General features: G+C 49.3%; 1 protein-coding gene and 1 non-coding gene across 3 annotated transcripts in view; both read left to right on the plus strand.

Annotated features, from left to right (window-relative positions):
* LOC144163267 (receptor-type tyrosine-protein phosphatase T-like) overlaps nucleotides 1-20,605 on the plus strand; it is a 197,181-nt gene that overhangs the window by 36,821 nt on the left and 139,755 nt on the right. The window lies entirely within an intron of this gene.
* Nucleotides 14,873-14,944, plus strand: Trnaa-cgc (transfer RNA alanine (anticodon CGC)). Its single transcript has one exon. It is a non-coding gene; the product is annotated as a tRNA-Ala (tRNA).

The following is a 20,605-nucleotide window of genomic DNA, read 5'->3' on the forward strand; positions in this document are numbered from 1 at the left end:
TTCTCTTTTTTTAGCTCGTAAGCTTCTTCTTTTCCCCAATGTTTCCTCGATCTTGGCCCGAATATCACCAACGTTTCTTTTGTTAAACTACTTACACAACTCGGCCTATTCTACGTACTCGATTTTCATATTCTTGCTCCTTCACGGAGACAATCCGAGCTCGAGTAAAAAACCTGCCAGCGCAACCATGCGAACAAGGGCGAAGTGCAAGAAAAATACGGGACGAGCGTTTTTGTTTGTTTTACGCCGCAAATATGTTACACTATACTAGCACACTAGCCCAGCTTTCCGCCTTAAATATTGCGTGGACACAGGAGCCCCGTCATCGTTGCATTATGACTTCTTTCTGGAAGTGAAATTTTTTTATGTTCATCTGATCCCCTTTTTTTCCTCAATCCTCACCATCTAATCATGTTCACACGCCCTCGTGTATGCCCTGCAGTAAAATAAATGCCAAAAAGATCACTGGGCAAGGTAGTCCTTGCACCGCACGAGTCTCCAAAATTGGAGGCATATAATTACCCCAAGGCAAATTCGAACAGATACCCAACCCGCACGGCATCCATATCCCCAAATTTCTAAAAAAAAGACAGGTTTCACTAAATGCATTCACTGCGGGGCACATCGAAAGCCGGAATACAAGTTATGGTCCTGCGAGCCCACCTGTGTGATTCTCACCTTTCCAGCTCCCCAATCTACTTGGTATTACTGACTGGTTGGTTATAAGGCCGAAGACCGGCGCACATTCACCGACCACATGCAGCTGCCACAAACGTCGTAGAATATATGAATGCGGCTAGTGCAATGAAGTTTAGTTTCTTTATTCATCCACGTTGTTCGTAGCTTTGCCGCCTCCATGTCGTTTAACTGTCCCTTGCCTCTTTGTTGCGCGATTGGCCCTCTAATTCATGTATCAACAAGCCCAAACCTCAACGCTACACTCTGGCTCATCTAACAACACCTATATGAACAAGGAAATCGGGAAATTAATAAGCTATAGCTTATTAATTTTCTACATTTTCGCGTACGTATGCATCGGTCTCTCTCTCTCTCTCTCTCTCTCTCTCTCTCTCTCTCTCTCTCTCTCCTCTCTCTCTCTCCTCTCTCTCTCTCTCTCTCTCTCTCTCCTCTCTCTTCTCTCTCTCTCTCTCTCTCTCTCTCTCTCTCCTCTCTCTCTCTCTCTCTCTCTCTCTCTCTCTCTCTCTCTCTCTCTCTCTCTCTCTCTGCTACGTAATTGGCGGTGTTTGCCGTTTTTTGACCTCAGACACCCGCATTGTCGACTCTGACATCGACAATGCACATTATTTCCAAGCTTTCAAATCTCGCGCTTTCCTCGGCGAGGTTGAAACGGAACCGCGCGAGCATGCAGTACAGGTAGCTCAGGGAGAGGAGAGAGAAGGAGCGCGAAGCACATCCGCATGCAAAATTCGCGCCGCAGCCGCAGGACAAAAAGGGCCGTACCCGCGATTCTCCTTCCGAGCGCTGCGCGTCTCATACGTATTCTTAGCCCGCTCGCTGGACCGGAAGCGAACCCGGACGCCTTCCTGGTGCTCGGGGGGGGGAAACCCGAAGCAAGTTCCTCCCCGCGGCGGACCCTCCCTCTTCGCTTTCTCAGGCCGAACTGTTGACAGCGCGGAAACAGAAGAACGGCATGTAAAGAGGAACTTTCTCTCCCTTCGCAACGGCGCGGGCAGTGGCGCGGTTTCCATACCACAGAGGCGGCTCTCGCGAACGATCGGCGAAAACGACTTTCTATCTTTATGCGCGCTCGGGCGGCGGCCCAACTGACGGAATACGACTGGCGTTCTTGACGTCGAGCCGTCAAGTGAAGCCCCTTGACACGTGGCTGGTGCGCTGGCACGCACGTCCTCCCCCTTTTGTCCTCCTGTCTGCTCATTTATTTTATTTATTTTCCTCTTTACGCCTGCCTCTCAGCGTCAGTTGCGCACGTCACAGCTGCGAATACGTGGGTAGGCTCCAAAGAAAAATGAGTACTCGAGGGGGGCGTTTGCTTAGGCAAAGTGTGGGTTTCTTTGTTTTCCGGGTTCACTGCCAAGGAAGACCCCTGTGCCCTCTGCTTTTCATTCGACTCATGTCGGCGCGCGTAAATATCTGAGCTTTATCATCTACAGCTGTTCAAGTCCATCGCACTTATCATACAGATTCCCCTCGAAGGGACCAAATGAATCGACAGAAGATCAAAAATGCCACCAGAAGCTATAGTGGCGCGGGTGACAGCAGGCGACAGCGTGAATTTTTTTTTTTTTCTGCACTGGATGTAGTATTTCGTTTCGCAAAAATCAAGCATCCATGAATTTTTTTTATAAAGAAACACTGTAAATATCCCTTGTGTATTAATTTACTGTCTTATATTTGCTCACTGTCTCCTTCTTGTTCAACAATGTTGGCAAGTACGAACACTGACAGCGGACTCAGACGTTCAGATTTGGCTGTGAGTATATAAGACTATTGCGCAGACTGCGTTTCACTTCGGCCGGGTGGCTGAGTCGAGTCTCAGACAGACAGACCGAAATTTCAGACCACGACCTTTTGAATAGCGTTCACCAGATCGGACTTACATCGGTAGCACCAATAACATTAGAAAAAAAAAACCGCATTCCCAACATTCCAACACGCATTTCATAATTATTTGCTACATCGAGGCTCCAGAGTACACGCTGGTAAAGTACTACATTGAATGAATTGTATCTATTGCTCGGGGGGACATCTTACGCCTCGTCGGGAACTTTTAAAGCGAAGCTATATTGTCCTCACTGATGTTGTTGTACGCCAATATATACGCCCTGCAGGAAAGCCAACTTTCTCTGACGGTGGTGATGAATAATCGTGGGTGAAGTGAAAGAGAGAAACTCTTCCCGTGGCCGCAATCGAACCTGGCTCCCTCCGGTATGAAGCCGGCGTCTATCCGATTCCTCCATTTAGATGAGTGGTCTCCTCGATTTGGCTACACTTTCTGCACCAGTTCAGGCGGTGCAGCACTCGCGCACTCGATTTGCCAGTGCACCTTGCGCCACCTGCACTTCGGCCCTCGATTTGACACCGTGCTGCACCAGTTCTTCTACACTTCTGCACTAGCCCCTGTGCGAGTTCTCGTCTCGTGCAAGGTGTAGCGTGCGAAAGAACTGCAGCGCTGCACTTGCACGGCACTTTTGTGAAGTAGTGCAGAAAGTGTAGCCGAATCGAGGAGACCAATGGTCGAAGCGAATGCCAAGTGGCAGGTACCGGATTCGCACCGCACATCCAAGCCCACACGTTAGGCCTACGGACTGCACACCCAAGTGTTGGTGTGGGTATTTACTGCGTACCTCCAGTAGAGCACATACTCGCAGTGTGGGATTGGCCAACCAAAGAATCCATCCCGAGTAAGCTTTGCGTTCAAGCATCGTCCTCGTTTGACGGAAGGGTGAATGATGTTCCTGAAGGACACTGACCTCTGTGACTTTTCACTGACTGGCTAACTGACTGACCGACTGACTGACTGACTCATTCACTCACTATGAAGTTCTTTTGACTTCTAATGTCTTTTCAAGTAAAGAAAATAAAAGGACACCAACACGCAGTAAAATAAATACATTCTGGACTAAACATGCGTAGCACGAGCATGTACATATATGGGTATAATGCAAATAAAGATAGTTGGTGCACGGCTAAACGCTTTTTGAACGCAGAACAGTTCTTGCAACGGGAAATCAATGTCATGGTAGTAGGGATTCCCGGAACTAGCATTCAGGAGAGCGGAACTTCTTCCTTCGCCTTAAATAGGCGTAGTATAGCGGCTACCGAGGTCGACTGTCGACAGTCCAGCCCCGACAGCTTCGACGTCCCGCCGTTGACCATGGCGAAATATCCTTTATTCAGTGTTGCAGCGATTCAAGTTGGTGCAGGTCTCTAGGGAAAAAAAAATCAATTTCCGCGAGAATGAGAAAAGGAAAGTGGGGGCCAAGGACGAAGAAAAGAACAACGCGGACACCACTGCTTGCTCACGTCCGAAGTCTCTCTTCCTCATCGAGCGCGTTCCACTTCGCGGACCGAGAGCGAACAATGGCTCAGCCCTTTCGAAATCGGCCGCGAGTCCACAGGCGCTGTCGGTCGGTAATGGAACTGAGAACAGAAACACTTTGCCCGAGTGCGTCGGCCGGCCGGCGAAGTAGATGGGAAAGCATAGCCCTACGGAGCTGAACGGGGAAACGGGCGACGGTAAAATAAAAAAGTATGCAGGGGAAGGACGGCCGTTCAAGGTGCGTGGACGGAGGCTGTAACGAGACGCGCGTTAGCGCGGCGATTTCGCGGTGGTGGCGTAGTTTGCATTACGAGGCGCCGGCCGCAGCGGTTCGGGGGTGGATTCATTCCTGATGCAGCATGGACGTGGAGGAGCCGGCGTAGACGAGATACCAGTGGGCGGTGAAGGAAGCTCCGCTAAGCGCGTGGTCTAAATCAATCCGGGGAAGCACATATATATATATATATATATATATATATATATATATATATATATATATATATATATATCCATAAAAAATAGCCGCCATTCGAAGATTTTGTTGGCCACTACGCATGCTGTTGTGGGAGGGTATGAAATGTGTTCCTCGTCGTCTAGGCGGGCTTGTCACTTGCGCTCGGTTTCTCTGGCGGCAGAGCCTGACGCATGCGCTCGCCCTCGAATGACGTCAACCCCCGTTTTCGCGAGCAGCTGCAAACTTAGCCTTTATTACGTAGGCGGGCCCCATTGTTCATAGGTGCCTTATCATCTATCGTCTGGTTTCGATGCTTGTTTTGTGTGTTTTTAGATGCGACTGCATCTCATTCACTCGCCTTGTCCCTGCATCCGGCGTCGTCGGCGTTGTTGTCGGCGTCCGCCCCTCGCCCATTCTCCTCGCCGCGCGAGCTGCACTCTCCGCCGCTCACCCCCTCTCCTCTCTGATAGCGAACACTCTCTCGCGAGGGGCATTGGATTGGATTCGATTGGATTGGCTTGGCTTGGATTTGGATTGGATTAAAGTGGATTGTGTTGGATTGTGTTGCGTCATAGCCGCGGCAGACGCACTGGCGCCGGCGCGTCCCCTCACCGTTATGCGCGCTATAAAACGCGGTGCCTGCGCCGCTCCGCTCCATCGTTCCAGCGCCGTTCCTCCGCTGTCCAACGCTGCAACGTGAACCCCCTATGCGTCGCATCTACACAGGGGTTCCCGCGAGGCTAGGTGGGAGTTTTTTACTGAACTCTATGCTGTACGCCTGATTGCAAAAGAAAGATTGCGCTGGGCTTCTGTGGCGGCAAATGCTGGGTCCCGTCTAGCCTGACGTATGCGCGTTCTGCGTCTTGGGCGAGAACTGAACTTCTGAATTCGGCCTGGGTTTTTTTATTACGACACGAAATTTTCAGACCAACAGGAGGCTGATAGCTTCGCTGTAAAACAGTGCCCTTCCACTACTTTGAAGGTGAAAAAACGGCGAAGCTGTATTGGGAGATAACTATATTAAATTATGATCGGTGAGTTAGAATACTCATCAAATAAAGACGCACACACATAACGTTCGTAGAGTAAATTAAAAAAAAAAAAGAATTCTCATATAATTTGTTTGGGGATTGTTTCGATTAAATGAGTTACAGCTGTTTTCTGTAGTCGTACTGTAACCAATTACGGCAAGTAAACGAAACTCGGTGTAATTATACAGTCGGCTTTGCGGCCAATTTCATAGTATAATTTTCTTCCCCCAAGATATTAGGCTGAGAACTACAGAGCATTTGCCCCGGCTTAAGGTTTAGTGTGTCCTCCCCCGAAACATCGCCCCCCCCACCCCTTTAGGGGTGAAATATGCAATTTACCCGACCAGATTTAGGGGGAATCCCCAAGGTGGAGTAAGCTTCTACGAAGGAAGGTTTGACATTCACATCATTGCAGCCGTATACGGCTACAAAGGAAAGCTGTACAGCTTTCTCGGAAACTTTGCAGTTGAAGAAAAATTCGTCCTGGTCCAGGATTCGAACCCGGGACCACCGCTTAACCGGAGCAGTCGCTCTACCAACTGAGCTAATCAGGAGGCTATAGCAGTATGTAGCGCGAGAGCGAGTTGATCAACAACTTACTCCACCTGGGGATTTCCCCTAAATCTGGTGGGTCAACACCTGTCCATCACTGTCTACCATCTGTGAGGCTGCTGCAGGTAACTTTTTAAAGCGAAACTTTCTATGTCTCACTGGTGCCGTCCATAGTTACCCCAAAACTCAGTGCAGGAAAGCCAACTTACACGATGGATTCCCACAAGGCACATGTAGCGCTTCAAGAAAAAGAAAACGCTTTCCGTGGTCGGAATCTGACCTCGGTCCCTCGCGTTATGAAGCCGACGTCTACCTATCGCACCATTCCGACACGGTGAAACATTTTGGATTTTAGACTTTGACTTTGACTCAGCTGGTATGGGCGAAAGTTTCGCGTTTTACCCATCTTTCTCTGGAGAAAGGGAGGCATTTTTTAATTGATTGGTAATTAGTATAATAATGTATTGTACTCTTACAAAACTGCGGCTGCGTTTGTTGACATGTAAGGCATGATGTTCTTGCGGTGTCCGCTGCACCGTTTCAATGGACATTTTTCCAGTAGCGCTCTGCGCATGCGCTACTCTTGCTCCCAGCGACCGATCCGCCATTATTGGGGGGGCAAAATGTAAACAAAACGACGCCATATTGGATTATCAAGTTGCAAACGACGAGCCAGGTAGGTGCTGCTCGGTTTTCTGAGCTCTGAAAGCGGCCGACAGGTACGTGCTACGGATGCCATCGAAACGTTTCTGTGCCACCAAAACCATCCGTGCCGCCTGGGACGGCTTCCTCAACTGCGCAGGGCAGGCGACAAAAACGGGGCGTGTTCTTCTACGCTCCCCCAAGTGTGGTTCGGACAACCGCCGCAAGACGGCTGCGCTACTGGAAAAAGGTCACTTTGGATGCTGTGATGCTTTTGATGCTTTGGACGTGTAATTACTCTGTTTTCTGAGCTTCTTTGTCGCGCTGACCCGTCTTGATAGCTTTCTGAACTCCGCCAGTTATGCAACGAAAGGAGAGAGAGAGAAGGAAAGAAAGAATAGACAAAGAGGATGGAGCCTCGATTTTGTTATCGGCCACTGCGAAACGGGGTCCACCACGCAGGAAGCAATCGCTAATGGTGGCACCGGAAGCGTTCCACAACAGCGCCGCGTCAATGCCCCGGGGGCCGTTTTACTTCCGGCCAGCGAGGAAGAAGAACAAGAAAAGGGGGCCGGTAGCCGCAACAGTTACGCAACACGTCCGATAAGCCGGGCACGACTTTTTACTCCGGCTTGCTCCTCGAAGCGCACTCTCCCTCTCGCGGCGTTCGCCTGCGAGTACGGGGGCGCGATACATAATTCAAAAGAAAGAGGATCGAGCCCCCGTGGAGGCCGCTGCTGCAACGACGAGGAAACGGAGCACGTCGGCCGCATAACGCTCGCAAACAACGCCGTTCCTCCAGCGACTGCTTCCTGTCCTGTCGTCGCCGTGAGTCATACACGCCTCGGGCACTGCGTTCTTCGATATCGGCCGCCCGAGTTCCCGAAGTCCGGCGATGCTGACGTAGGGACCCTAAGGAATCCTCGGTCTCTCGGGGGTGTTGACCGAGACCGTTAGATCCGCTCGGCGAGTCTGTTACGACACACCCCCGGCGGCCGAGACGTTCCGCGGGCGGTGCCCCGGACTTCCGCGGTGTGGACAGCCGAGGGTGGTTGCGTGAGGGTTTTCCTGGTACTCGAGACTGGTATTCACTGCTTCAGAGGCCCTGGTACCTGAAGTGCTGCGTTTCAGCGGTTCTAGACCGTCACCCTCACCCACGACGATGCGGTGCCGGATAGGTCGTGGAGGACGTTTCCGGTCTGCTGGGCAGCAAGGGTTCCTTCCGATTACGTCACCAGACCACGGTTTACGGTCCACTGCGGCCGTGTTCTGCGGGACACGGGAATTTTTCTGCCGCGATTGGCTCTGCGCGCCGTCCTATGCGACGTTTTTGGACGCACAGCCAATCACGTGAGACCGCGCGGGATTCAACCACGCCGGAAACATTCCGACGCCTGCACAGAAACCCGGAAGATGCAACAGAGCGAGCACTGATTCTGTTCATGAAGGTATTCAACCCCCCTCCCTCTTTAATGACTACGCAATGAATTATGCCCCGTGCCCTTTCTTGACGCCTTAGCACAGCGGGCGTTTCTATATTATCGGGGATATGCTTCTGCATGCGGCAGGTTAACGGCTGCCACAGAACGGCCAAAGCTTGGAGCTAAACCAGGTTGGCGAAAGACCACTGTGAGTTGAGCGAGTTGGTGAATGACCCTGCAACGCTCCGATAAACGGTTTCACTGTTTCCTTCGCGTCTCCAAGCACTGCGAAAGCCATAGTCACCAGCACAGAGCATCGCTGCGTGATTTGCATGCAGCAGCAGATACGCCTTCCGTTTCCCTTTGCTATTGTGGCTTTCTTTTAAATGCAGAGCCTTTCTTTAACTCACGATGTCACCCGGCGTTGTCGGCGTTGGCGTGCCTCGGCGTACGCAACAGCCGTTCCAGGTGCGCCCTCTCCCCACTCCTCTCCCGCATCACGCTACCCTCTTCGCTCTCAACAGGTTCACACCCCTCCCCCTACACTATATAAAAAAATAATACTTACCGGCGCCTGGTTTCGATCCCACGACCCTGCGGGCGGAACGCAAGGTACATGGTGCTGTACCCACTGCCTCACAAAGCCGACACAGAATGGAAGGCTACGAACGCGCCTTATATCCTTGACTCATTCAAACTACGTCAAGAAGCTGCTGATACAACGCATTCACTACCTGTGGGCGGGACGCGAGGTACATGGTGCTCTTCCCACTGCGCCACAAAACCGACACAGAATGAAAGGCTACGAACGCGTCTTATATCCTTGACTCATTCAAACTACTTCAAGAAGCTGCTGATACAACGCATTCACTACCACCAACTCCCCAAACACTAAACGTTAACGCAGTACACCCACCCCTATGCGACGCATTTACTCGAGTCCCCCTCGCGGGGAGATGGGCCCTTTTTAAAATGTCTATCGAATGCGTTCATTACTGAAACCGAAGAAATGCCGGTCAATGGCCGCCCCTAGTGTCACTAGATAAGGTATAAGAGTAGTGGCACCCAGGCACACAAGTCAGCAACGGCGGCCATTTTGGTGGTTATCAGCGTTGCGCGATTGCCCCTTATACGGCCTCGCCGCTAACTTGTACCGGGGCGTTTGTTAGCAACACTGCCGAAGATACAGCAAAACGGCATCTTCGTACGCACTTCAGCTGCTGAAATGCTGCTACACGCGTCATCTTTGATTCGTGATCGGAACAACGTTAGTCAGGGAGGACAAGGGAGGACAAGCTAAGTCTTCCACAGTTTACCGACTGAAAATGCACAAGAAACAAAATGGCAGCGCTCATGAACCGTCGCAGTGGAAACAAGTGTCACGCGATGCGAACTGACCAATGATCACGGCGGCGGCACGGGACAATACGAGAAAAGAGTGACGATACTCTGTAACCTTATCTAGTGACGCTAACCGCCACAACACTGTAATGACTTAATTCGAGACCCCAAAGAACGCCAAGACCGGGAAAGAGGGAAACATCTTTGGAGCAAGTTTCGAAGTTGTCTGACAGGCATAGAGCGAAAGTGTCTGGCTGAGGTACTTTGCGACCCCTATTACAAGTATTGGTTGTATTTGTTGACTACGTTCTGAAAGCATTAGGGATTTAGAAAAAAAAAAAATTTGAAAAGAGTTTGCAGGGTCCCTTGAAGGTGTAGAAGACGACAGACGAAAAAAAAGAGGGAAAAGAGAGACGTGCTGCACTAAACAACTAGTTATTTTTTTTAAACGTACGTCTAATTCTCCTGATCTAGTTACCCACGTGACGCAAGGTTATAATAAGAATTACACCACCAATGAAACGCCTACGCAGTCACAAGCAGCGGTAACCACCGCCACGGCGAAACAAGGTTATCGTTTACAAATGCAAATTCTCGTTCCTCGAGAGCTATCGACAGCATGCTGATGCAGCGGTCTCCATATTCGTCGCACGTAGTATGCCTCTGTATTATCTCCAGTCGTATCCCACCACTGTTTCGAGGATGGCGCCTTTTTGCTAGATTTGCCCCACGTGGGCAACTAAAGTTAAAAAATTAAAAATATTAAAAAAAATTAACTAGCTGCGAGAGCAACGACGTCTTTTTTCTTCTCCCTTTCTTCGTATCGCGTTTTCGTTGGCTGATCGTTAAATTTTAAGGCAGGGGTGACTTTTCCATAATTTTTCGCGCTACCACTTCGCATGCAGCAAAAATTTTCTGAAAGCTGCCAAGTTCATTTTGATTTTTAAGTGCGAATGCACTTCTTAAGCGAGCCTGAAGCGTCCGCCGCCGTCCGCATAGCAACAGCTGCGGGTGCGCGCGCTCCTCGTCTTCCTTGGCAACGGGGGGAGATGGGCGCGCGCTGCCTGGCCGCTGACATGGCACATGCCCACGTGGGGGATTGGCCAGGAATCGGGTGTGAGAAGGGCTAATGCACCCGCTTAAAGGAGTACTGACACGAAATTTCAAAGCTGAGATCCGCTCTAGCAATCAAGTACAACGATAACACAAATAGGTGTCTGTGAATAAATGCATCTTTCTTTCTTTGTAGTTGTGTGTGTGTGTGTGTGTGATCTCTCTTTCGCGAACATTACCGAACCGCGCAAATTCAACTCGTGCATTCGCACTTTCACATTCTTCCCCTCGGGGAAATGCGGGGAATTTTTTTCATAACGGGGAGGGTCGGAGGGTTTGGTGTACCGTATAGGTCGTGTTATGCACAGCAGGCGCGTATTGTGACGTCCAAACTCCCTAAAACATGCCAAGCATTTGCTGCGTGCGTAATGCTGCGCGGTTAAACGTTTGTGCGTTAAGTCTGTTAAAAGAACGCTGACGGTTAAATTATTTTTCGCGAGGTTGAAGCCCCGATTTCAAAGAAAAAAAAAGATCGCTCAGAGCGGAATGGCAGAGTTTTCTTTATTTTTATATGCGTCACTTTAAACGCATGGCTTTAAAATGTCACAGTTCATACAAAGTTATTGAGAGCCCACGTCGAAGTTATCTCATCAGGAGATGCATTCCTGCTTGAAATTGGGGCAATATTTTTACCCGATCGGGGGGAAGGTGGGTATTTTTATACTTCCCGCCAATACCACGTCAGCAAATAAATACCTAAAGAAATCCAAATATACATATCCAAAAGCCCTGATACTAACACAAAACTCAAAAACTTTATACCGTCCAGTTTCACGAGAAAACTTCTAAGCCGAACAGGTTAAGCCTTTCATTGCATATGCAAATCTCTAGAGCTGAGCTTGCAGCATAGTCGAGAATTCGCTCTGACCCGTTCGGTGCTTCCGTGTACTCGCCGGCGAAACGTAACAAACAGCAGACATCCCATTCCTATGGCTCGCAAACACGCATCCAGTATACAAAGCTATAGAATTGAAGCGCGCCAGCTAGATTAATCTCGACGAAGGCTAGCTTTGTTTCTGTCCAGCTTCCAGCATACTCACGACACGTCATTACTGGCCGCAGAGGCCCTGGTAGAGGCACAAACAAAAAATTAAAGCCGTTCCACTCAATGTGAAAGCTGTCGGAAGTGCAAAGCACTGATTCGCCATAATGGGCTGCAGCGCCGTTATCCGCTCACTGCTGCCACCCAATACCTTCGAAATTTTCCGCCTTCGCAGTGCTCGCGCGTCCCCTGCCTGAAAATGCGCCAGCGGGAGTCTGTTCTTTTTATGCTTGATTTAATTTCGCATGCCGGAGCTGTTTTACGTCATTTCGAACGCGTAATTTTTTGTTCTTACGCGGCTGGAGCCCTTTCGCGGCATTTCGAACGCGCCATTTTTTTGTCTGGTGGGGCTGGAACCTTTCAGCGGCATTTCGAACACGCCATTTTTTTTTCTTGCGTGGCTGGAGCCTTTCTGTGGCATTTCGAACGCGCCATTCTTTTCTTGCGCGGCCGCTTTTTTCCCTTACTATCGTAAAAACCAACCCAACGAGCGTTACTTACTGAATGATCGTGGAAGCTGCCGGTTACATACACAGATTTTGCCTGAAATGTACCTGAAGTTTTCTTGGCGCTAAACAACGGGGAGTTGTATGACAAGCGCCAGCATTTCACCAGGTTCCGACGGTTATGACTATTTAAACCGCGTGGTTTTTCAAATCCCCAGCGTGACTCCCTGACCCCGGTACAGAAGGCTCTACTTGGGTCCGTTATCTCGCTGCGCCGCCTTATTCCGGCAGTCGCATCGACCGTTAGCGAGCTAAGACGACAAGGCGAGCCCATAGAGTGCTCTGCACTTGAAAAACTGTATTCCCAGCCTCTTGAAACGAGTGATTCATGTTTTTATGCCTGCAATATCTGCTACCCTAGTTTGCATAAACCTTAACATTTTGACCTCCACTGAGGAAATGCAAAATAGTTCTTAAGCTACATTATACAGCCGATACAGGATTTTCAGCGTCTCAATTCAATTCAGTCCATTTATTCATTAGAAAAAATATCTAGATGGATTCATGGGCCCAAAGTTAGCAGAAGACAACTTGACTGAGGCCCAGTAACCGATGCATGGCGCGGCTTACATGGCATATGCATACGGTGTAGATATATTTGGAACATGATCAATACAATGTTTCCGAAGATCTTTCTCATGCAAACAAGAAAAAAATGAGGAAAGCTCACACTAACGTGCAAGACTTGAACGTAGCGAAGCTGTACGCAATCTTCAAGAACACCACTACGGTTTACGTCCACGATTGCAGCCCATTTGCTTTTTCTTCGCTGCCGCCACGACCTTTACTCCACCATTATTGCTTCAAGTGTGAGCTTCCTTCATTTCTTTTGGTAGTGACAATCATTGGACCTCACCTCGGAGCGGCGTACGTTATGACGCGTCTTCCTCGTTCCGAGCAAGTGTTGCAACGACAACGGCGAACGCTGGAGTTTTTCTTTTTTTTGCGCATCTCGGCCAATCATCCTAATAGGGTATGCTTGGCTTGACGAACGTGCACCGGGGACGCTGGGTGGTCGCCGCGAGGCACGCACGCACGAGCGCTCGGTATTTTCTTGTTTTTTTTTTTAACTGCGGTCACCAAACGATTTGCTAAAGAGCTTAGCTGTTGAAATAAAAAAAAATCCCATTCACTGGAAACAAATGACCCGCGTTTTATGCCCGCAAGCTACCTTGTTTTACAACACCTGGCGAGATTTTGATCCACGACTAGGAAGGGAATGTGGCGAGGAGTTCCGTCAGCGACGTTGTATGCACCGTGCAGGGCGCACCGTCCATCTTTCGGAGCACCCGGTTGTCCAAGTTGTCCACGGTTTGCTGCGTGCTCAGGTTCGCTCTTTGCGGGCGGCGCTCGTCGAGGGAGAAAGTGAGCGGCGTCTTGGAGGCTGAAAGTGGGCTAATCGCAAGGACGACGCGCGTCCCTCCATGAGTGAACGACCCGCGGCATGCCCAGCACCGGCTAAAGAAGAAAACTGCGGTGTTATTTTTCTCTCAAACAGGCGTGCGCGCGCCCTCTCCGGCTGTACGTATTGTGACGAGATAGCAGAGCTCGTAGTGAGCAGCCTGTCTTTGCGTGACTTCCATTCTTGCAGGGTTTCAGCAGGCCAAGCCCCTAAAAAACCGCTGTGGCAAGCGCAGCGCCTCGTGCCTCGACAAAAACGGACGCCCATTTTTTGTGCAGTTGGCGATTTTATGACACAAAAATTCAATTAAGGTCACAAGTGAGACAAACTAGCGTCACGGAATAAAGGCTTTTAGAGTATCGGCGCTCTTTTCTCTCATTTTTATGGGCCGCCAGGATTGTCATTGCTCGGTCGGCACACCGTGATATCTGTTTACATGTGGGAGCAGCCATTTTGTTTCTGGGTGCCTCTCTCTCTCTCTCTCTCTCTCTCTCTCTCTCTCTCTCTCTCTCTCTGTTTAATGCGTAGAAGCCGGTGTCTACCAAATTCCACTTCGCTGCAAAAAAGTTTACGTTGAGCAGACTGGAAGATGTTTAAATAATGGGTTAAGGGAGCATGCCACCAAAGTTAAAAATGCACCCAAAGGAAACGTGCGCGATGGGTTTCTAGCCCAGCCCTGCTCCGCATGCGGATGTGTGCCTTTCTCCGACAAAGCAGTTATTAAGAAATGCTCTGACCGTATCGCACGAGAGATTACAGAGGCTGAACTGATCAAAAGGTTGGGACTGGCATGCGTCAGCTCACCATCCGTTGCACTAAGAAGGAATTAAACTCCTGGGCATGCGCCGCTGATAAACAAGTAGTATAGAGTGGCTACTGCGCATATATATATATATATATATATATATATATATATATATATATATATATGTATGTATGTTTGTGTATTTCTTTCAATAAACTGTTGTTCCCAGCACTCGTGTGTGTCTATATCTCTTCCTTTGTGTCCGTGTTCCCGCTGTCGTCTGTTAATCAACCTTGAGGTGAGCCGTATACATCTCCGAGTCACGCAACAACTTGGACTTCTATAGCGTCCGAAAAAAATAAAATAAACGGTCGTTTTTTTTTTATATTGCCTCTTCTGGAATTATACCGATGTCACGGGAAGGAACTGAGCTTTGTTCCAGTTTGAATGTCTTTGCTTACGAGCAACAAGAAAATGCAAAATGGTGATTCAGCCTATGAATCAATTCATTTTTTTTGCAAAGAAACTCAAAGGATGTAAAGTTTTACGCAGAAATGTTTTCCATAAATGAATATGAGTATTGTGCGTACGGCAGCGTGCGTGGGGGTGTAGCTCAGTGGTAGAGCGTTCGCTTCGCATGTGAAAGGCCCCGGGTTCGAACCCCGGCACCTCCACACGTGTCTTTTTTTATAGGTAAAAACATGAGTTCGCTGACACCGGAGAGTGTTTTTTTATTTGAGAACAATCAACAGAGAACCGAACGGTACTGTAAGTACCGTTCGGTTCGGTACTGTAAGTACTGAACGGTACTTCCATAGGGGTAACGGTATTTCATAGTTACCCCTATGAAATATTACTCCGCGTAAAAGATTGACCCGCTCCCTTTTGAACTCCGGAATTACAAAGACGAGTAGTTCAACTTCTACTTTAACTTCTACCGTACTTCAATAATCGAAATTCAGAGACGTCCGTCTGGCTTATACATTAGGAAGAATGACATTCGGCTGACGCCATGCCCCAGCTGTATAGATGACCCTGATTCTAACCCGCTATTTCTCACTAACAAAAAGTAAGGTTCCTTCGAGGCCGTTAACATATATCTCAGTCGCAACGCAGGAGTCCCCTATACTTGTTTGTTTTTTAGGGAAAGTTTACTGAATCATTTGCGTACTCTTTTATTCGTTCGTGGTGCGTTTTCGCCCCGACTCCCATAGACAGGGTAACGGCTGTAGGTCGTCGCATGCATCAGTTGTGCTTTGAACGAAAAACGTAGTGGGTATACTGTATAGGGTTGTTCGTTTTCAGGTTTTATATATATTTTTTAATCAGGGGCTTAAAAACCGGGTGCTATTTTTCAAACCGGTAATCGTGCAGAAATGCTTTTTTTTCTAAAACGATTCCGAAATTCGGTTTTTTTCTGGTTAAATATACAAATGCACTAAGTAATGCTCAGTTTATTTTATCAGATGGTATCGCGACCTTCTAAACTCTAACGCGTTAAAATTTGTGTATTTCAAGGTGGTAACGAGGGGCACATCAGGAATTTTAGCAAATACGCTCCAAAATTTGGGGGTTGAATGGAAATGAATTGGTAATGGTTACACTCCCTAATGATTAATGATCCCTAGAAAAGGCAAGCGGGCAGAGGGCGGCAGAAGGTTAGATGGGTAGATGAGATGAAGAAGTTTGCGGGGATAAATTGGTCGCAGTTAGCACAGGACCGGGGTAATTGGAGATTAATGGGAGAGGCATTTGGCCTGCAGTAGGCGTAGATAGGCTGGTGATGATGATGGTGATGATGATGATGACACTAAAGAGCACTGATGAACTCCAAGAAATGAAACATTTTGTTCACTAAAATCTGGTCATGGAATTTTCACACATCCTTGTTTATATTATCTGCATGCGTCGGTCTCCATTGAAGACCTGTCCGATCGTTGGACGTATCTCAGCCGGGAGAAAGTTATCCGGACATCACAGCTTCCACTAACTAGGCCCAACAACGTAGGTGCCGAATTTGCAGCCTGCAGTAAGAAGCGGTAGAGGACCAGTATTACCCAATGAGTTCGAAAGCTTCGTTCGTGGGGCTTGCTTCCAGCAAGTACTGGTTGAGAACGGCGGGTCAGCCCACGATTTGTGCAGATCGCTACTTTGAAAAGGTCCATTCGGGGAGAAATGGGGTTTAACCCGATTCCCCTGGAACATGTTCGGGGTGTAAAACAACCCTACGTATACATTACTGCGGTATTCTTAATCTAGCGATAACTGTTTGTATAAGTTTTAACGAAAGAAAGTGAAGCCGTCAATTGTGAGACGGAAATCCCACTCACAAGTGGTCAACAACGTTCTGCATGGATTAAAACAGCACTAAAAAATGTTCTTGGTGCGACGAATCCATGGACCGTATCACTCCACGCTATCGTTGACATCCTGGGGTTATCTCACGGAAGCTGATAAGTTGATTCAGAAGTTTTTTTTATGGTGTGCGGTGGTGGTGGTGTGTGTGTGTGTGTGGGAAGGGGGGGTAGGCAAAAACCCCATATGCGGCCATGGATAGGTGACTGGAGTTCAAATTATACGCGCTACTGCAGCCGAGCGCTTTATCCACCGCACCACGATTACACTAGCGTCACTAAATAAAGGCCTTCAGAGTATCGGCACTCTTTTCTTTCATTGTTATGTGCCGCCGGGATTTTCATTGGTCGGTCGGCATTAGGGGATATTTGTTTACATATGGGCGCAGACATTTTGTTTCTGGGCGTCTCTCCTCTCTCTCTCTGCTGCGCGCACGCTAGAGCGGCCGGTCACATTCTGCCCGTCAGAACCGACGGCGGTTTCCTTTGCAGAGACGGCAATACTGCAAGCCAGAAACAAAATGGCCCCCACAAGCTGCTGGGTGCCCGAAGTGGCGGTACTCTTAAGCGTAGCTTATTTAGCGACGCTAGATTACACGCCCTCAGGAAAAAGCATAATAACATCAACAATTGTACAAACAAGGAAAAACAAACAAAGCGCGGAAATCGGACCTAAGAGGATAAGCTTTTTCAGGCATTTTCCCTTCCTCGTCTTTGTGCGTCTGTCCACTGTTTCCTTCCTTATTGTTCCGGGCCGCTGCTCGAACATTACGCGTCTCCGCTGTGCTGAAGCCTAGCCGCTACCCTTTTCCTCGCATTTCATTCTATCTCCGTGCCTCCACCGGTTTCCTCCTTCGGAAATGCTCAAATCTTGCAGATTTTTCCTATCGTTGACTTCCCTTCCTACTTTGGCCTGTGCGACGTTGTCTATTCGTGCGTGTGGTCCGGAAATAGCGCGCATCTGTGCATTCGTCTCGTCAAATGAGCGCTTCCGATCCGAGCACGTCCCGAACGACGGGAGGTCTCTTCGTTGGACGTGCACGTCTTCTGCGGAGGAAACAGCTCGGGCATTCGAGGGAATCGCCCGTCCTAGAACCACTAAATAAGCTACGCTTAAGAGTAACGACAACCTTCTAGGAGACTGTAATAACGACACTGACGCACGGCGGCAGCCATTTTGGTGCCTGACGCCATGGTGGCCAGCGTTATGCGCCCTATTGCGACTGACATTGACGTGCGTAATTGGTCCGGGCGCCGTTTCGCAACCATCACATCTGTGTTTACTTTTTGACGATTTAGAGCCAGCGCGCCGGTGCGATAGGGTCAGGATCGGTTACGCTAGCGTAGCTTATTTAGTGGCGCTAAGTTAGGCTAGAGCCGCTAATTAAGCCACGCTTTTTAAGTGGCTATAGGTTACGCTAGGCCACTGTCGTTCTTTCCCAACGGGAAGTGATGCAGGCGTTTTCCACCTTCCCGCCGGTTAAAGGAGCCCAGCACATAGCAGCACGGCATCGCTACTCTGTATGGTAGCTTAAAAACTCACTCTCAACGTGTCATACAGCCACACTGGGTTCTGAAAATCACGAGTTATCGAAGAGCGCGCGCGTGGCAACACAGAGGCACCCAAATGTCAGCGCCCATGGGCCTTTTGGTAAACAAATGTCACGTGATGCAGTTCAACCAATGGCCGCTTTCGGCGGCATACAGCAATGACAAGAAAGAGTGCCGATACTCTTAAACCTGATCTAGTGGTTCTAGCCCGTCCGCACGAAGAAGCCAGCGATGACGCGTCTCCACGCTGCAAGCGGTACTCTCGATAGCGTCTCTCCTCAAGACAGCACTCGGCATATCGCGGTAGCCTTGTCGTGGCGACGAACCGGGAAGGAAGCCAACTGACGGAAATCGCGGTGACGCGGACGGCGATTGCGGCGCCATTCCGAGGCGCTTTTCGTAACCGGAGAGTGGGCGTCATGCTACAAGGTCCCCTTAATCTCGAGACGAACGATGAATGAACGACCTGACGCCTCTTACGCGCGTTTCTGCGTCCGGGTATTTGTAGACTTCGTTACGTGGCCCCGAAACTCAAAGCGATGTACATCGGCTCGGATAGAACGGGAGAACCATGCACGGGTTGCAAAATGTGCGCTTCAAACAGCTTAGTGAGCTCTCTACTTATAAAGAGGAGGAGATGAAATCCCATAAATTCGTTATACCCGTTCGTCTGTGGCATGCGGAAGAACTCGAAAAGCACGATGTTCTTCAGTCACAAGGGGCATAATCAACAGCTATGAGTTTTAAACGGCCTGATGCGATTGCTGTCTCCCTCCACTCCTCTCTGTCTGGCTGCCCGTCCGTCCGTCCGTCCGTTCGTTCGTCCGTCCGTCCGTCCGTCTGTCTGTCTGTCTGTCTGTCTGTCTGTCTGTCTGTCTGTCTGTCTGTCTGTCTGCCTGTCTGTCTGTCTAATCCGCTTACATGCCATCATGACTTTGTTTATGACAAAACCTTCGCCCTCAGCTGTCTCTTACTGTGTGCAAATATCACAACTAGTGGAAACCTGTGGTCTCAATACGAGACATTCACAGTTCTAAGGGCCCGGCGCTGTCAACCACCCGAGCCAACGAGGCCCACAGTCACGCTGGAGGGATGATAAGTGTCAGTAATCTGCGCCGAAAGGTTACCTCCGATGTCCACTCCCTCACATATTATTTGAGGCCACTAGAAATATACGTGTCAAGTCCAACAAATATGCTACATGCGGCATAACTGAATACTTTAGTATCTCAAGCAAGGAACCTTGAGGACGCGGACAATACTCCCAAGACTAGCATGCTAAACTTTATAGGGCTGACTTCCTCCGAGAGACTTCTTCGTGTGCAGCGCCCGCAAGTCATTCTTCGCAAGCAGCGACATATCGCGTCCCCTAAAATATGACTAGAATTTCAGTGAAGCAGGCGTGCTTTGTTCTTGCACCGTTCACCGGAGAGGGAGGGTCACTGCCACGCAACGAATGAAGCAGACTAAAGCAGACCACACAACAGCGACTACAGCAGGGAGGAGGAGGAAGAGGAGGAGGTAGAGGGAGCGGCTGACCCCCGCGCGTGGTGCCTTTCCGGTCCACTTCCGTGTCCCGACCCCTGTGGCAGCGGCAGCGGCAGCAGTCGGCCGCGAACCAGTTACTTCCTTCCCCGTACTAGCCCCCGACTCGTTCACGGTAGGTGCGCGCCAAACGCTGGGCCGCGCCCGGGCAGCTGCCGAGACATTCAAATAGGCGCTGCACTAGGTGGACTCCCTGCGGAGTATCGCACTTCGCTCGGTTGGGCTAGCGTCCCTAAATTAGCTAGCTTATTTAGCGGTAGTAGTTTTCAAGATTCTATTTTCCAGTTTGAGTGCCTAGGACAGAAATAAAGCGGAATGCGCAGATTGACCGGTCCCCGGCCCTTGCAGTGCAAGGCGGCATAAGGGCTGAAGTGCGAATAGAAAAGTGCTACGTATGCATGAAGTGCATACATATCAAAACAGTAATTACTGTGTACAACCACTCACATCCCCCCCCCCCCTCTAAAAGGAAGAAAAAAAAAACGATAGCCACGAACAGTAGAGCTCAAAAGTCCTTTCCATTGAAGGAAAAAAAAACAAAATAAAAGAAAAGTTAGGACTAAAGCTCTTCTGTAACGTTCCAGGGCTTTAGGTAGGACATGGGGTGCTCATCTCGGGGACCTATGTAGTAGAAAAGTTTCTGAAATACGGTGTTTAGCACACGCAAGTTTGTCTTTATTTCTAACACAAACGTTTAGTGAGAAAATTGAGGAGGAATTTCGTGTCATTGGTGGTAAAGAGCAGCGGCCCACAGAGTTTCTTCTGGTGGTTTCTACTTCACTGGAACCTGGGTTAGGACACAACGAAGTGTTCCCTTCAACACTAGGCGGTGTTTTTGTTAAGCGTAACTCTCCTTCTAATGTGCCTACAACAAAACTGCTTCGC

This window comes from Haemaphysalis longicornis, unplaced genomic scaffold (assembly GCF_048455015.1).
Source record: "Haemaphysalis longicornis isolate Haplotype H1 unplaced genomic scaffold, Haemaphysalis longicornis Haplotype H1 scaffold_12, whole genome shotgun sequence".
Lineage (NCBI taxonomy): Eukaryota > Metazoa > Arthropoda > Arachnida > Ixodida > Ixodidae > Haemaphysalis > Haemaphysalis longicornis.